The sequence below is a fragment of the Erythrolamprus reginae genome, chromosome 7, assembly GCF_031021105.1.
Source record: "Erythrolamprus reginae isolate rEryReg1 chromosome 7, rEryReg1.hap1, whole genome shotgun sequence".
NCBI classification, from domain to species: Eukaryota; Metazoa; Chordata; class Lepidosauria; order Squamata; family Dipsadidae; genus Erythrolamprus; species Erythrolamprus reginae.
In genome coordinates this window covers 44,456,490-44,469,609 of record NC_091956.1, presented here as the reverse complement: position 1 = coordinate 44,469,609, position 13,120 = coordinate 44,456,490, and the positions used below count along the sequence as shown (strand labels likewise).

Sequence of the window (13,120 nt, the reverse complement as noted above, 5' to 3'; positions counted from 1 at the left end):
CACTAACTGATTGATGGCCACGCCATCTCGGATCGCAGGGAGGGGAGCTCTTCCCTGGCCAGGCAACGGCGAGGCCCTCTCGACGCTCACCCGATGCCCAGGCCCCGTGCTTGGAGCTGGGGTGATGGGCCTAGCCTTGGCTTACTTGGCCCCGGTGCAGCCGAAGCGCAGAATGGAGTAGGTGGTGGCGGCTGCCGCTGCTCCAGACCCACTCCTGAGCTGAGCTTCCTTCCACTTCCTTGGAGGCAAAGCTGCAAAGCTCACCTGCCGCCTCGAAGGAAGCGGAAGGAAGCTCAGCTCACCTCCTCCTCCTCACCGTCTCCTCCACAGTGAGTGGACGGTAGATTCAAGAACCCCCTGAATTCGCCCGAATGGAGGCAGTGGCGGCGACTTCAAGGGGCCAACAGTGGGTCCTTCTCGGCGCTGCATTGCTGCAGCCTCCGAGGCCACTGCTGCCTCCGTTCGGGTGAAGAGATCTCCTCGGTGGGCAGCCTTGGAGGCTGCAGCAACGCAGCACCGAGAAGAACTGGCTGTTGGTTTTTGAAGCCTCCGCTGCCGCCCTCCATGGAGATCCCTTCGCTGCTGCCTCCAATTGGGCAAAGGGATCTCCGCGGTGGGCAGCAGCGGAGGCTTCAAAAACCAAGAGCTGGTCCTTCTTGGCGCTGCGTTGCTGCAGCCTCCAAGGCCGCCACCGCCGCCTCCGTTCGGGTGAAGGGATCTCCGCAGTGGGCAGCCTCGGAGGCTACAGCAATGCAGTGCCGAGAAGGACCGGCTGTTGGTCCCTTGAAGTCGCTGCCACCGCCACGTCCATTTGGGCAAAGGGATCTCTGCAATGGGTGGCAGCGGCTTCAAAGGACCAACAGCCGGTCCTTCTCAGCACTGCGTATCTGCAGCCTCCGAGGCCACCCACTGCAGAGATCCCTTTGCTTGAACGGAGGCGGCGGCGGCAGGGACCAACAGCCGGTCCTTCTCCACGCTGCATTGCTGCAGCTTCCAAGCTCCGCTGCTGTCCCCGGGTAATGATAATGACGAAACGTCATAAGTCGGGGACCACGTAACCCGGGGACTACCTGTAATTGGAGAGAGAGAGAGAAAGCCATTGCTGGAGATAGAGGGGGACAGAGAGAAAGAGAAAGAGAGAAAGCAAGAGAGAAAGAAAGCAAGAGAGAGAGGGGGGACAGAGAGAAAGAAAGAGAGAGAGAGGGAGAGAGAGAGGAAGTGGGAGAGATAGAAAGAGAGATAGAGATAGAGAGTGAGAGAAAGAAAGCAAGAGAGAAAAAAGAGAGGGAGAGAGAAAGGGAGAGAAAGAAAGCAAGAGAGAGAGAAAGAGGGAGAGAGAAAAGAAGAGGGAGAGATAGAAAGGGAGAGAAAGAGAGAGAGAAAAAGAGGGAGAGAGGGAGAGGGAGAGAGAGGGAGAGATACAAAGAGGGAGAGATAGAAAGAGAGTGAGTGAGAGAAAGGGACAGAGAAAGAGAGGGACAGAGAGAAAGAGAGAGGGGGCTGAGGGAGAGATAGAGAGAGAGAGGCAAAGGAAGAGGGAGAGATGGAAAGAGAGAGAGAGAGAGAAAAAAGAGGAAGAGAAAAATGAGAAAATGATGGAGGGAAAGAACAAGGGAGAGGAAAATGAAACATGAGAGAGAAGGAAAAAATGGAGAGGGAAGAGAGAAGTAGAGAGGAAGGAGGGAGGGAAGGAAGGAAGGAGAAATGAAGGGAGTTTGTTGATTTAAGTTTAAATTTACTTGATAACAAAGAAGTATAAATTACTTTATTACTTCTTTATTTTAAATATTGTATTTGTTCCCATTTTGTTTTTTTCTTTAAATAAGGTATGTGCAGTGTGCATAGGGATTTGTTCATAGGGGTTTTTTTATACTCCAGCCCTCCAACAGTCTGAGGGACAGTGTCCCCCTGTGTAAAATGTTTGGGGACCCCTGACCTATATATATATTTAAATGCACCTTTTTATGAACTTTTAATTTTGGTAATACTTTTTAATTAATTAGTTAATAGACGTTTTGGATGAATGTGTATGAATGGGATAGATTGACTGGATAGGTTTTTATTTATTTGTTTGTTTCTTTCTTTCTTTCTTTCTTTATTGATTTGATTTGATTTGTATGCCGCCCCTCTCCGAAGACTCGGGGCGGCTAACAACAATATAAAAAGACAATGTAAACAAATCTAATATTAAAAATAATATTAAAAACCCCAATTTAAAGAACCACTCATACATACAAGCATACCATGTATAAATCCTATAAGCCTAGGGGGAAGGGAAATTTCAATTCCCCCATGCCTGACGACAGAGGTGGGTTTTAAGAAGCTTGCGAAAGGCAAGGAGGGTGCGGGCAACTCTGCTATCTGGGGGGAGCTGGTTCCAGAGGATCGGGGCCTCCACAGAGAAGGCTCTTCTCCTGGATCCCGCAAAAAAACATTGCTTAGTTGACGGGACCCGGAGAAGGCCAACTCTGTGGGACCTAACCGGTTGCTGGGATTCGTGCGGCAGAAGGCGGTCCCGGAGATATTCTGGACCGATGCCATGAAGGGTTTTATAGGTCATAACCAACACTTTGAATTGTGACCGGAAATTGATCGGCAACCAATGCAGACTGCGGAGAGTTGGTGTAACATGGGCATACTATGGGAAAACCATGATTGCTCTCACAGCTGCATTCTGCACGATCTGAAGTTTCCGAACACTTTTCAAAGGTAGCCCCATGTAGAGAGCATTACAGTAGTCGAACCTCGAGGTGATGAGGGCATGAGTGACTGTGAGCAGTGAGTCCCAGTCCAGATAGGGCCGCAACTGGTGCACCAGGCGAACCTGGGCAAACGCCCCCCTCACCACAGCTGAAAGATGTTTCTCTAATGTGAGCTGTGGATCAAGGAGGACGCCAAAGTTGCGGACCTGGGTCAATAATTCCCCCCCCAGGATTATGGACAGACAGATGGAATTGTCCTTGGGAGGCAGAACCCACAGCCACTCTGTCTTATCCGGGTTGAGTTTGAGTTTATTGACACCCATCCAGGCCCCAAGAGCCTCCAGGCACCGGCACATCACTTCCACTGCTCCCAACTCCCCCGATTAAGAAGGGAGTTGGTCACCCTAAACAGAGTGGCTGGGCGGAATTCCGCTGATGCAATCAAGGCGGCATGATACGCGCATCTTGCCGCCTTGAGCGCCACTTTGTAAGTCTTAGTAAAAGCTCTTACAAGTGTTCAATCGGATTCGGACTTACTGTTCCTCCATCGCTTCTCTAGACGTCTCTTCTGGCGTTTCAACTTCTGGAGCTCCATTTACATTTGGAGCATATACAGTCATACCTCGTCTTACGAACCTAATTGGTTCCAGGGGGAGGTTCATAAGACGAAAGGTTCGTAAGACGAAACATTGTTTCCCATAGGAAACAATGTAAAGTCAATTAATCCGGGCAACCCCAAAAAACCCCCGCAAAAAAACGGCATTCGGCGACTGCTGGGAAGCCGCGCGGTTGTTTCAAAAGGTGACAGCCGTACTGGGGGGCTTCCCAGCAACCTCTCGAACCCCGAACCCGGAAGTTCGGCAAAAGTTCGGGGTTCGGGAGGTTGCTGGGAAGCCCCCCAGGCCGGCTGTCACCTTTTAAAACAGCCGTGCGGCTTCCCAGCAGCTTCCCGAAGCCGAACGCCAAACCCGAACTTCCGCATTCGGCGTTCGGCGACTGCTGGGAAGCCGCGCGGCTGTTTTAAAAGGTGACAGCCGACCTGGGGGGCTTCCCAGCAACCTCCCGAACCCCGAACCCGGAAGTTCAGCAAAAGTTTGGCGTTCGGGAGGCTGCTGGGAAGCCCCGCCGCCCGGCTGTCACCCTTTAAAACAGCCGTGCGGCTTCCCAGCAATCTCCGAACGCCGGTTCGTAACTCGAAAAAAGTTCGTAAGAAGAGGCAAAAAACATCCGCTGCTTTGGCTAGGTACCTTAAGGGGCATGGTTCCACCGAAGCTAATGCCCCCCCCAAACACCCTTTTAAAGTTGGAAATAAAACCCCACCCTCCCCTCCCCAAGTCTCCCTTAATTTGATTAAAGTTAAAGCAGATATTAAATTGGAACAGACCTCAACTTTTCCCCCTTAATATGTAAAACCTTTTAAACAGTTAAAACAGAGATTTTTACAAACATTTCATTTCTTTTTTTGCCTGGTGACTCTTGCTTCCATCTTGGGATCCGGTGTAAATATATGGTGGATCACATTCACTATGAAATTATGGAAATTAGACTACATAATTATAATGAAGGGAAATTAGCAGCAACAATGAGGCGGTGGGAGATGGTTAAAAATTATATATTAACAACATCAGTAAGCGATGCAAATGTAAGAAATAAAATTCAATCACTCTATAAAGAATGAACAATGTAACCCAGAGACAAAGCAAATGAAGGACACAAAATTGATTCTTCCCTGGTGAAGGGTTTTTTTCCTGTATGGTGATGGTACACTTATGTTTTCTGTTTTGTTTTTTGTAAAATTCTTTAAAAATCAATAAAAAATTATATTTAAAAAAAAACCAACAACTTCTGGAGCTCCTCGTTGAACCATGGAGCTCTACAGGGTCTAGTGCCACAGAGAAGTCGCAACGGCGCAATTCGGTCCAGAGCCTCTGCTGCAGCCTTGTTCCAGGCCTCAGCCAGAGACTCTGCCAAACTGTGGATGAGTGTATCTGGAATAACCACAAGCACCTTCTGAAAACCTTCTGGATCCATCAGGCGTCTGGGGCGGAACAACCTAATCGGTTCCGCCTCCCTGCGGGGTAGGATTGGAGCCAGGAAGTCAAGCCGCAGTAGAAAATGGTCCGACCATGACAAAGGCAATACTTCTAAGCCCCTTAGTCTCAGACCATTACTCAATTGCTCAGAGAGGAATACCATGTCGGGTGCGTGCCCTCCCTCGTGAGTCGGACCCTGTACTACTTGGGTCAGTCCAGAGGTTTTGCTGAGTGATGGCAGGTTGAAGTCCCCCAAGACAATAAGTCTGGGGAACCCGGCTACCTCCTCCTCCTTTTAGTGATGAAATGTGCATTTTTAATACATTTAAATATATATCTTATTATTGTACTTATGTATTTAACTAATTCTTTTTAAGGAAGGCTGTTTGCTATATTGTTTGAATGGATATGTGTTCTGCCGGCTCCTGGCACGAGCCTTCAATTAAATGTAAAAGTAGCAAAAACAGACACACACACAGGAAAAGGCAACAATAGTTTCTTTATCCAAAGAAAAACAGAAGAAAACCCCTCTTTTTAATTCAAAGTGCTCACTTGTAAAAACAAACAAACTTGAATGCAGTGAAATAACCAAAACAACAAACTCAAGTCCATTAACCAGTAGCTGTGAATTCGTCACAGCTACTCCTCTTCAGACGTTGTAAACTCACTATGATTTATGGTCAGAGTCCTGAAGTCCAAACACAAGGTCTTCAGAAAATCCGGAACGGCAATGCAAACTCCACAAGCACGGTCAGATAATCTTCTACACTGCCCATTTAACAGCAGCCCTAATTACTTGAATCCCACCCAACCACAGGTGGACTCTATTATCTCCTGTAATACCTCCGAAGCTGTTCTCTTCTATGCTTAGCTCTACGCACGCATGGGTCTATCACAGCTTCCTCATCAGAGTCTATCAAAGATAAGGAAGATGATGACTGGCTTCTTGCTGGGCTGCCTGCCAGGCCCCCCTCTGAAGGTCCCATCTCACAGTCACTCCCTTCTTCAGAAGATAATTCACTGCCCAAAGCTGTTGGCAGCAAAACAGCCCTGTGACATTTGGATGTTTCACCCACATCCATCCCCACAGTCCTTGGGGCAGGAGCTGGGCCAGAGCTAACCACAACAGATATGATTGAAAGGCTGAAGTGTAAATGATTGGGTTGAATGGAAGGGTCGGTTTACCTGGCGGCCTGGAGGCAGGAGGCGTGGGGGAGCCCATCTCTGGGGTGGAAGATATTCCGGTTGTACTGGGGAGAGGTAGATATGGCAGGAGATATGGGGTAGGCTGCTCGCGGGGAAGAAGGGACCGCTGCTTGAAAGTCTGTAGGTTTTTTGAATTTAACAGTAAAAGTACTCAACGTAATTCATAAAATCTTAAGTTAACTCTTTTTATTTATTATCAAAATATATCTGTATATCACCATCTTTTTAATCCATGCATTTATTTTATTAATCTCTTAATTGCCTAAATCTTAAAAAGACTCTAAAGAGTAGTCAAATAGCAAAATCATGAAGCCAATGAAGAAGTAGGAGCCATTTTGTTTTTCAGAGTGGCTAATCTTTGATACCCTGTTTTCCCTTGTTGATATTCCTGGGCTAATTGTACAAGATCCTTCCTTCTTTCCTGTAGGCCTCCTTTTTGGCACGACAAAGCTGCTTGTGCCAAGGCTTATTGCTATTATACAGTATATACACAGACATTTTGTCCCCATAACGCTAATATATGGTGTCACAGTCTCAGTAAATTCTTCTAAGTACGTTGAAGCAGCTTCAAAAATATTCCAGTCCATGAATCAGAGCAACCTGTATCTTTTACTTTGCCTCCTCAGTACAGCTCTTTGCTGTTCTTACCACTGTTCTTACCAGGCTTTGTACTTTTAAATTTCTGCCTCTAGGTGCAGATAAGATGGATCATAAAGTGATGAGAGGGACCTATGGTTGCCCAAGAAAGACTGTGGTAAGTAACATGGACTAGCAGTAATCAAATATGTTTTTGCCTTAGTGAGACAATTGACATGCTACATATATCTGGGTAATTCATGAGTGACATTAGCTCTGTTAAAATCCCTAAAACAATATCTGTATATTTTCTTTCTGTGTTAAGATTCTGCTACAGTCTGCAGTATGCTGCTCGTGCAAACCAGAGATGGGTTCCTCCTGATTCAGACTGTTTTTTTGGAAATATAGAACCAACACACTTGGTCTGCCACACTCCCAAACCAGCTCTCTTGTTTTTTAGTAGTGTTGAGCAAACCGGCAGCAAGGAAAACTGGAAGCCACCTCTGGTGCAAGCCATACATATATAGCTTTTATTTTAAATTTTACAAATCTACTGTACAATTATCACGAATGTAACAGTTCAATCAGACTGTTTCCAGAATGCAATCTAGAATTGAGAAATTTTCTGTCATTTAGAGCAATTAATTAGTGAAATGACTTTCCTCCAGAAGTTGTGAATGCTCCAACACTGGAAATTTTTAAAAAGAGACTGGGCAGCCATTTGTCTGAAATGGTATATGTTATGTCTTACTAAGCCATTTGAAAGCGGACTGCTGATAGGCTAAGGTGCAGCAAGTCAAAAAGACTTGCCGCCAAAAACAAATAACTGTCAAAAGACCGCCTCATTGACCGCCTCATTTTCGGCATGAGCAACATAACCTTGCAAAATAAATTTCTGATAGACAAAGAGGCCACCCTCAAGACATCCTAAAAGCTACTAAAGCTGCAGAGATCTCGGATGCCTCCATCTCTGAAATCAAGCGTGCGACCTCCATCAACTACCTCCCAGACGACATCGAAAGCCATATGAACCCCCTTGACAACCCTCCTACCGAGGACGACTCTTGCCTGCAGATCCATTGGCCTTTCAGCCCCCACCGCTGCCAACCCACCAAATGCAACGGTTGCAACGGCAACCACTCCTGAGAGAGATGCCCTTTCAGGGATTTGTACTGCTGGCGCTGCCAAAAGAAAGGTCACATCGCCGAAGCCTGCCGTGCAATCCTATCTGGAGATTTTCCTCAACCCAACATATGCCCGCCATTGACATCTCCAAGCGCCAAACCTTCTCCCAACCACACCAACTTCAAACAGGCCGCAGGACCCAGAACTGTCAACCGCAGAGGTAACTCATCAATTCATATTAACTTTAACTCCTCATTGACTCAAGGCAAACTTTTTACTTCTTTATTTATTAACAGTAAGCCTTGTAAAATGGAAATAGACACTGGATCCAAACACTCAATTATACTTTGGCATAATTTTCGGCTTTATATGCCTCACATTCAAAAGGCGCCCTTGTGCCCTTGGACTTCCGGATTGTCTGATTTTCAAGGGAAACGTATTCCTGTTGTGGGTTGTTTTGACGGCCCCAAGCACACGTTGCTTGGCTTAGAATGGTTTAATCCCCTGGGCATGAGCGTCACAGGCATACATGCCATCGACGCCTCACAACCTTCCCCTGTCTCTCCTGAAAAGGAATTTCCTGAGGTTTTTGAGCCCAGTCTTGGCACTTACAAAGGGATGCCTATTTCATTTAACCTCGACCCATCGGTCGCTCCTATGCGCCTTAAGCCCCGCCACATCCCTCTCCCCTTGTTACCTAAAGTTGACAAGCAAATCGACAAACTAATTGCCCAGGGAATCCTTGTTCCCACTGATCATGCCAAATGGGAGACCCCTATTGTCCTCCCCCTTAAGCCTGATGGCTCAATGTGCATATGTGCAGACTATAAAGCCACCATAAACAAGGCCCTGCAACACAATGCCTACCCAATCCCTGTCATGCAACACTTATAGCACACTTTGGGCAGTGGCTCCATTTTCGCAAAAATAGATCTTGCTCAGGCTTACCAACAGTTGCCTGTAGACGCCCTCACTGTGGCAGCCCAGACCATTGTCACCCACAGAGGGGCTTTTAAATGTACCAGATTGCAGTTTGGCGTCTCCACCGCCCCAGGCATATTCCAGAGCCTAATGGAACGCCTCCTTAACAAAATTCCTGGCGTGGTGCCCTACTTTAGTGACATCATTATTTCTGCTCAATCGAAAACCCAACTTTGGGACAGGGTTCACGCCGTCCTTAACAAATTTAAAGCAACCGGCCTGCGCATCAAACCTGACAAATGCTCATGGGCAGTTCCAAGCATAGAATTCTTAGGATTCCACATAGACAAATCTGGCATCCGCCACACAGATCTAAAATAGCAGCCACCCAACGTGCCCCCACCCCAAAAAACAAAACGGACTTACAAGTATTCCTCGGCTTGCTAAATTTTTACTCTGTGTTTCTTAAACAGAAAGCTACGGTGGCAGAACTTCTGCATCGCCTTCTTAAGAAAGGTGCAGCCTGGACATGGGGACCCACTGAACAACTTGCCTTCCAATATATTAAAATTTTACTTTCATCTGATAGCGTCCTTGTGCAATATAATGTCACCATGCCTGTTACCCTGACCTGCGATGCTTCCCCTTTCAGCGTAGGAGCTGTCCTAAGCCACACTTTCCCTGACGGTACTGAGGCTCCTATTGCCTTCTACTCCAAAACACTTTCTCCCACAGAAAGGAACTACTCGCAACTAGACAAGGAGGCTCTAGCCGCTGTTGCAGGCATTAAATGCTTCCACAGCTACCTTTTTGGCCACCCCTTCACCCTGGTAACTGACCATAAACCATTACTGGGAATCCTAGCAAGGGACAAACAGATTCCCCCATTCCTTTCCCCTTGCATGACTCGCTGGGCTATTTTTCTGGCAGGGTACAACTATGTCCTTACCCACGGGGGGGAAGGAAATAGGGCACACAGATGCATTAAGCAGATGCCCCCAACCTAAACTGGTTTGTGATCCAGCACCAGGATCAAGTGTATTCCTTATAGAAATGCATGGGTCTCCACTCTTAACTGCAAATGAGTTAGCTTGTGAAACAGCAAAAGACCCATTACTATCCCAGGTGAAACAATGGATCCAGAAAGGTTGGCAAAATGACAAACTAAATGATGTATTACAATTGTATAAGAACAAACAAACAGAATTAAGTTTGTTAAGAGATTGTATATTATGAGGGGACCATGTAATTATTCCTCAAACGCTTCAAAAAAGAGCTCTGAAACTCTTGCACTAAGGCCACCCAGGAATGGTGAAAATGAAAAGCCTGGCCAGAAGTCACTTATGGTGGCCAGGCTTAGATAAAGACATTGAATCCTTGCTATCTTGCCAACAAACATGCCCAGATTTGCCGAAAACCAAGCCAGCTGAGTGGGAAACTCCAAGGGGCCCGTGGTCCAGACTTCACATCGACTTTGCAGGTCCCATAGATGGGCAATCTTTTCTCATCATCGTAGACACCTACTCAAAGGGGCTGGAAGTCATCCGGATGAGCTCTACCACGACAGCGACTACGATTAAAGCCCTACAACACCTTTTCTCAACACACGGCATCCCCGATGTCCTAGTCTCTGACAATGGCCCACAGTTAACTGCCCACCAGATGGAACTCTTTTTAGCAGAACTGGGGATCAGGCATGCTCTAATCTTGATTCACTTTCCGGCCGCAAATGGACGAATGGTGAGAGTCACTAAGGAGGCTCTCAGCCACTCTGCCCCTGGGGACTGGCAGGAACGGCTGGACGAATTCCTCCTAGCCCAACACATCACACCATCCTCGACCACCAACAAAAGTCCAGCAGAGTCCCTCATGGAAGGAAACTCTGCTCTCAACTGGACAGAGTACATCCCGAATACTCTGCGGAAAAAGACAAACCCAACCACAGAAAGACAATTTAACCCAGGCAACTCAATTTTTGCCAAAGACTTCAACTCCGACTTACATTGGAGAGAAGGGCAAGTCGAGGAACGAACTGGCCCAAAATCTTACTTAATAAAACTAACTGATGGCAGAGTGTGGTGGAGACACATAGACCAAATAAGAAAGCGAGTTGTACAAACCAATTTCTCTAACACTCTGCCTTTTCCAGGTCGTAACCTGCCTACAAAATCAACCGTCGTACTCACCGAGTCCTCTTCAGGTCTCCTGCGATGGCTGTCCTGGACCCCTGGAGGCCGGCGATGGTAAGGCTGCATCGACACCCACAGGACAAGAAAGTTTTGTCCAGGGTGGAGCAGCACAAGAGCCAGCCTCACAGGAGGACAGCTCCCCAGCAACTGAACTGTACAGGTCTCAAAGATCATCCAAACCTCCAATAAAATTACAGGACTACATAATGGGGCTAAATGACTGACAGATATCTGCCACCTATGAGGGGAGGGGTGTTATGTCTTACTAAGCTATTTGAAAGCTGACCGCTGATAGGCTAAGGCATGGCAAATCAAAAAGACTTGCCGCCAAAAACAAATAACTGTCAAAAGGTTTTCCCGCACTTTTAAAGGGTATAAATAGATGTGGCTTTTCGCCGTTGTCTCAGTTGAAGTTTGTTAGCAGAGCTAAACACTCCTGGTTATTCTCTACAATAAAAAGAGCTATTACCAAGTCGTGGTCTCCAGCCTCTGATTTAACAGTATAAGGTTTCTTGGACTAGAACAGTGATTTTCAACCTTTTTTGAGCCGTGGCACATTTTACAAAATCCTGGGGCACACCACCAACCAAATTGACACAAAATGACACTCTAAGACACTCTCCTCTCTTTTTCCAACCCTGTCTCCTCCCCCCCTTGTGTGTGTGTGTGTGCGCGCGCACTCTTGAACCATTTCCAAAACCAGGTGAGGGCTGGGGGGGGGTCTCTTTTATTCTCTGGGTGCTTTTTATCATAGGCTTTAAATCAAGAGTCACTTCTCTCTCTCTTTTGTTTCTCTCTCTTTCCTCTCATTCTCTGCCATAATCATTTCCTCATTTCTCTTTTTTCTCCCCTTTTTTCTCTCATTTCTCTCTCTCTCTCCCTTCATCTCGTTTTTTCTCTCTCTCTCTCTTACTCTCTCTCTCTTTCTCTCTCGTACACCACGCCGGCAACAGTGGCATTGGGCAGTAGCCGTGGGGTGGCAGAAGGGCGGTCAACTGCAAGCGTGAGCCCTGACAGTGGCGACTGGACATGTTGCTGGATGCTGTACATGTTGGCGCTGCGCTGGGCATGGGCACAGGGCTGGCACCTCCGTCCTGGCCCAGCCAGTGGGCCAGTGCCAGCCCCGCTGCGCCAGCATGTATGGCATCTAGCAACACGTCCAGCTGCCACCGTCGGTGCCTCTGCCCTGGAGTTCCCACTTGCAGCCAACCACCCTGCCGCCACCCCAGGGCTCCTGTCTGGTGCCGCTGCTGCCAGCGCCCTCCTGCTCCTGCTGCTAGCACCCTCCTGCCAGGCCCCAAAGCTCACCTGCCGCCATCGCCAGGGAAGCTCCAGCCGGGCGGGGCACTGCAGCTGCCAGAAAACTTGCAAGGTATGAAGAAGGAAGCTCAGCTTCCAGTCTCGCAACTTTTTGCTCTTCGCACCGTCAGCAAAAATTTGCGAGACCAGAACCTGAGCTTCCTTCTTCGCAGCACACTTGACCATGTCTCGCAGCACACTAGTGTGCCGTGGCACACTGACTGAAAAAAACACTGGACTAGAAGACCTCCAAGGTCCCTTCCAACTATGTTAATCTGTTATTCTAACTATTAACCAAAAAATCCAGTTTCTTTCCTCCACTGCCATTGATTCCAGTTTTGTTGGCAGATGAGCATAAATTCTGTTTTACAATATAGACAAAAATAAGAATAAAAAGGGAGTTTATTTTGTGAAGTCTAGGAAGAGACTTATTGTTAAGCATAGTTAGTGATAAAATGTTAGCTTATTTGAACTTATTCACAATTAGTTGTGTATCATCTGAGCCAGTTTTGTCTACTGGTTAAAGCACCAGGCTTGAAAGTGAAAGATCATGAATTCAAGTCATATCTTTGCTATGAAAAATTGCTGAGCTTAAGCCACTCACACTCTCTCATCCCAAACCCTGCCGCCCCTGACAAGATTTTATTTATTATTTTATTTATTTATTTTGTTCAATACACAATGAGAGTTTTAGTGGGTATATATATATATATACACACATAGTAAAATACATGATGAAGGTTATAGAGGAGATACTCATAGTAAAATATATCTATGAAAGAATAGAAAAGAAGATATAGTAATAGAACATATCAATGAAAGAATAGAAGAAGAGATATAGGAATAGAAAAAAGGTATAGGAGATATAGGAGAGCAATAGGTCAGGGGACGGAAGGCACTCTAGTGCACTTGTACTCACCCCTTATTGACCTCTTAGGAATCTGGATAGGTCAACCGTAGATAATCTAAGGGTAAAGAGTTGGGGATTTGGGGATGACACTATGGAGTCCGGTAATGAGTTCCACGCTTCGACAACTCTGTTACTGAAGTCATATTTTTTACAGTCAAG

At 46.8% G+C, this 13,120-nt stretch overlaps 1 protein-coding gene across 8 annotated transcripts in view; it reads right to left on the bottom strand.

The window, feature by feature from the left end:
• The window catches only part of LOC139170349 (polypeptide N-acetylgalactosaminyltransferase-like 6), a 306,275-nt gene that overhangs the window by 190,472 nt on the left and 102,683 nt on the right, over positions 1-13,120 (bottom strand). The window lies entirely within an intron of this gene.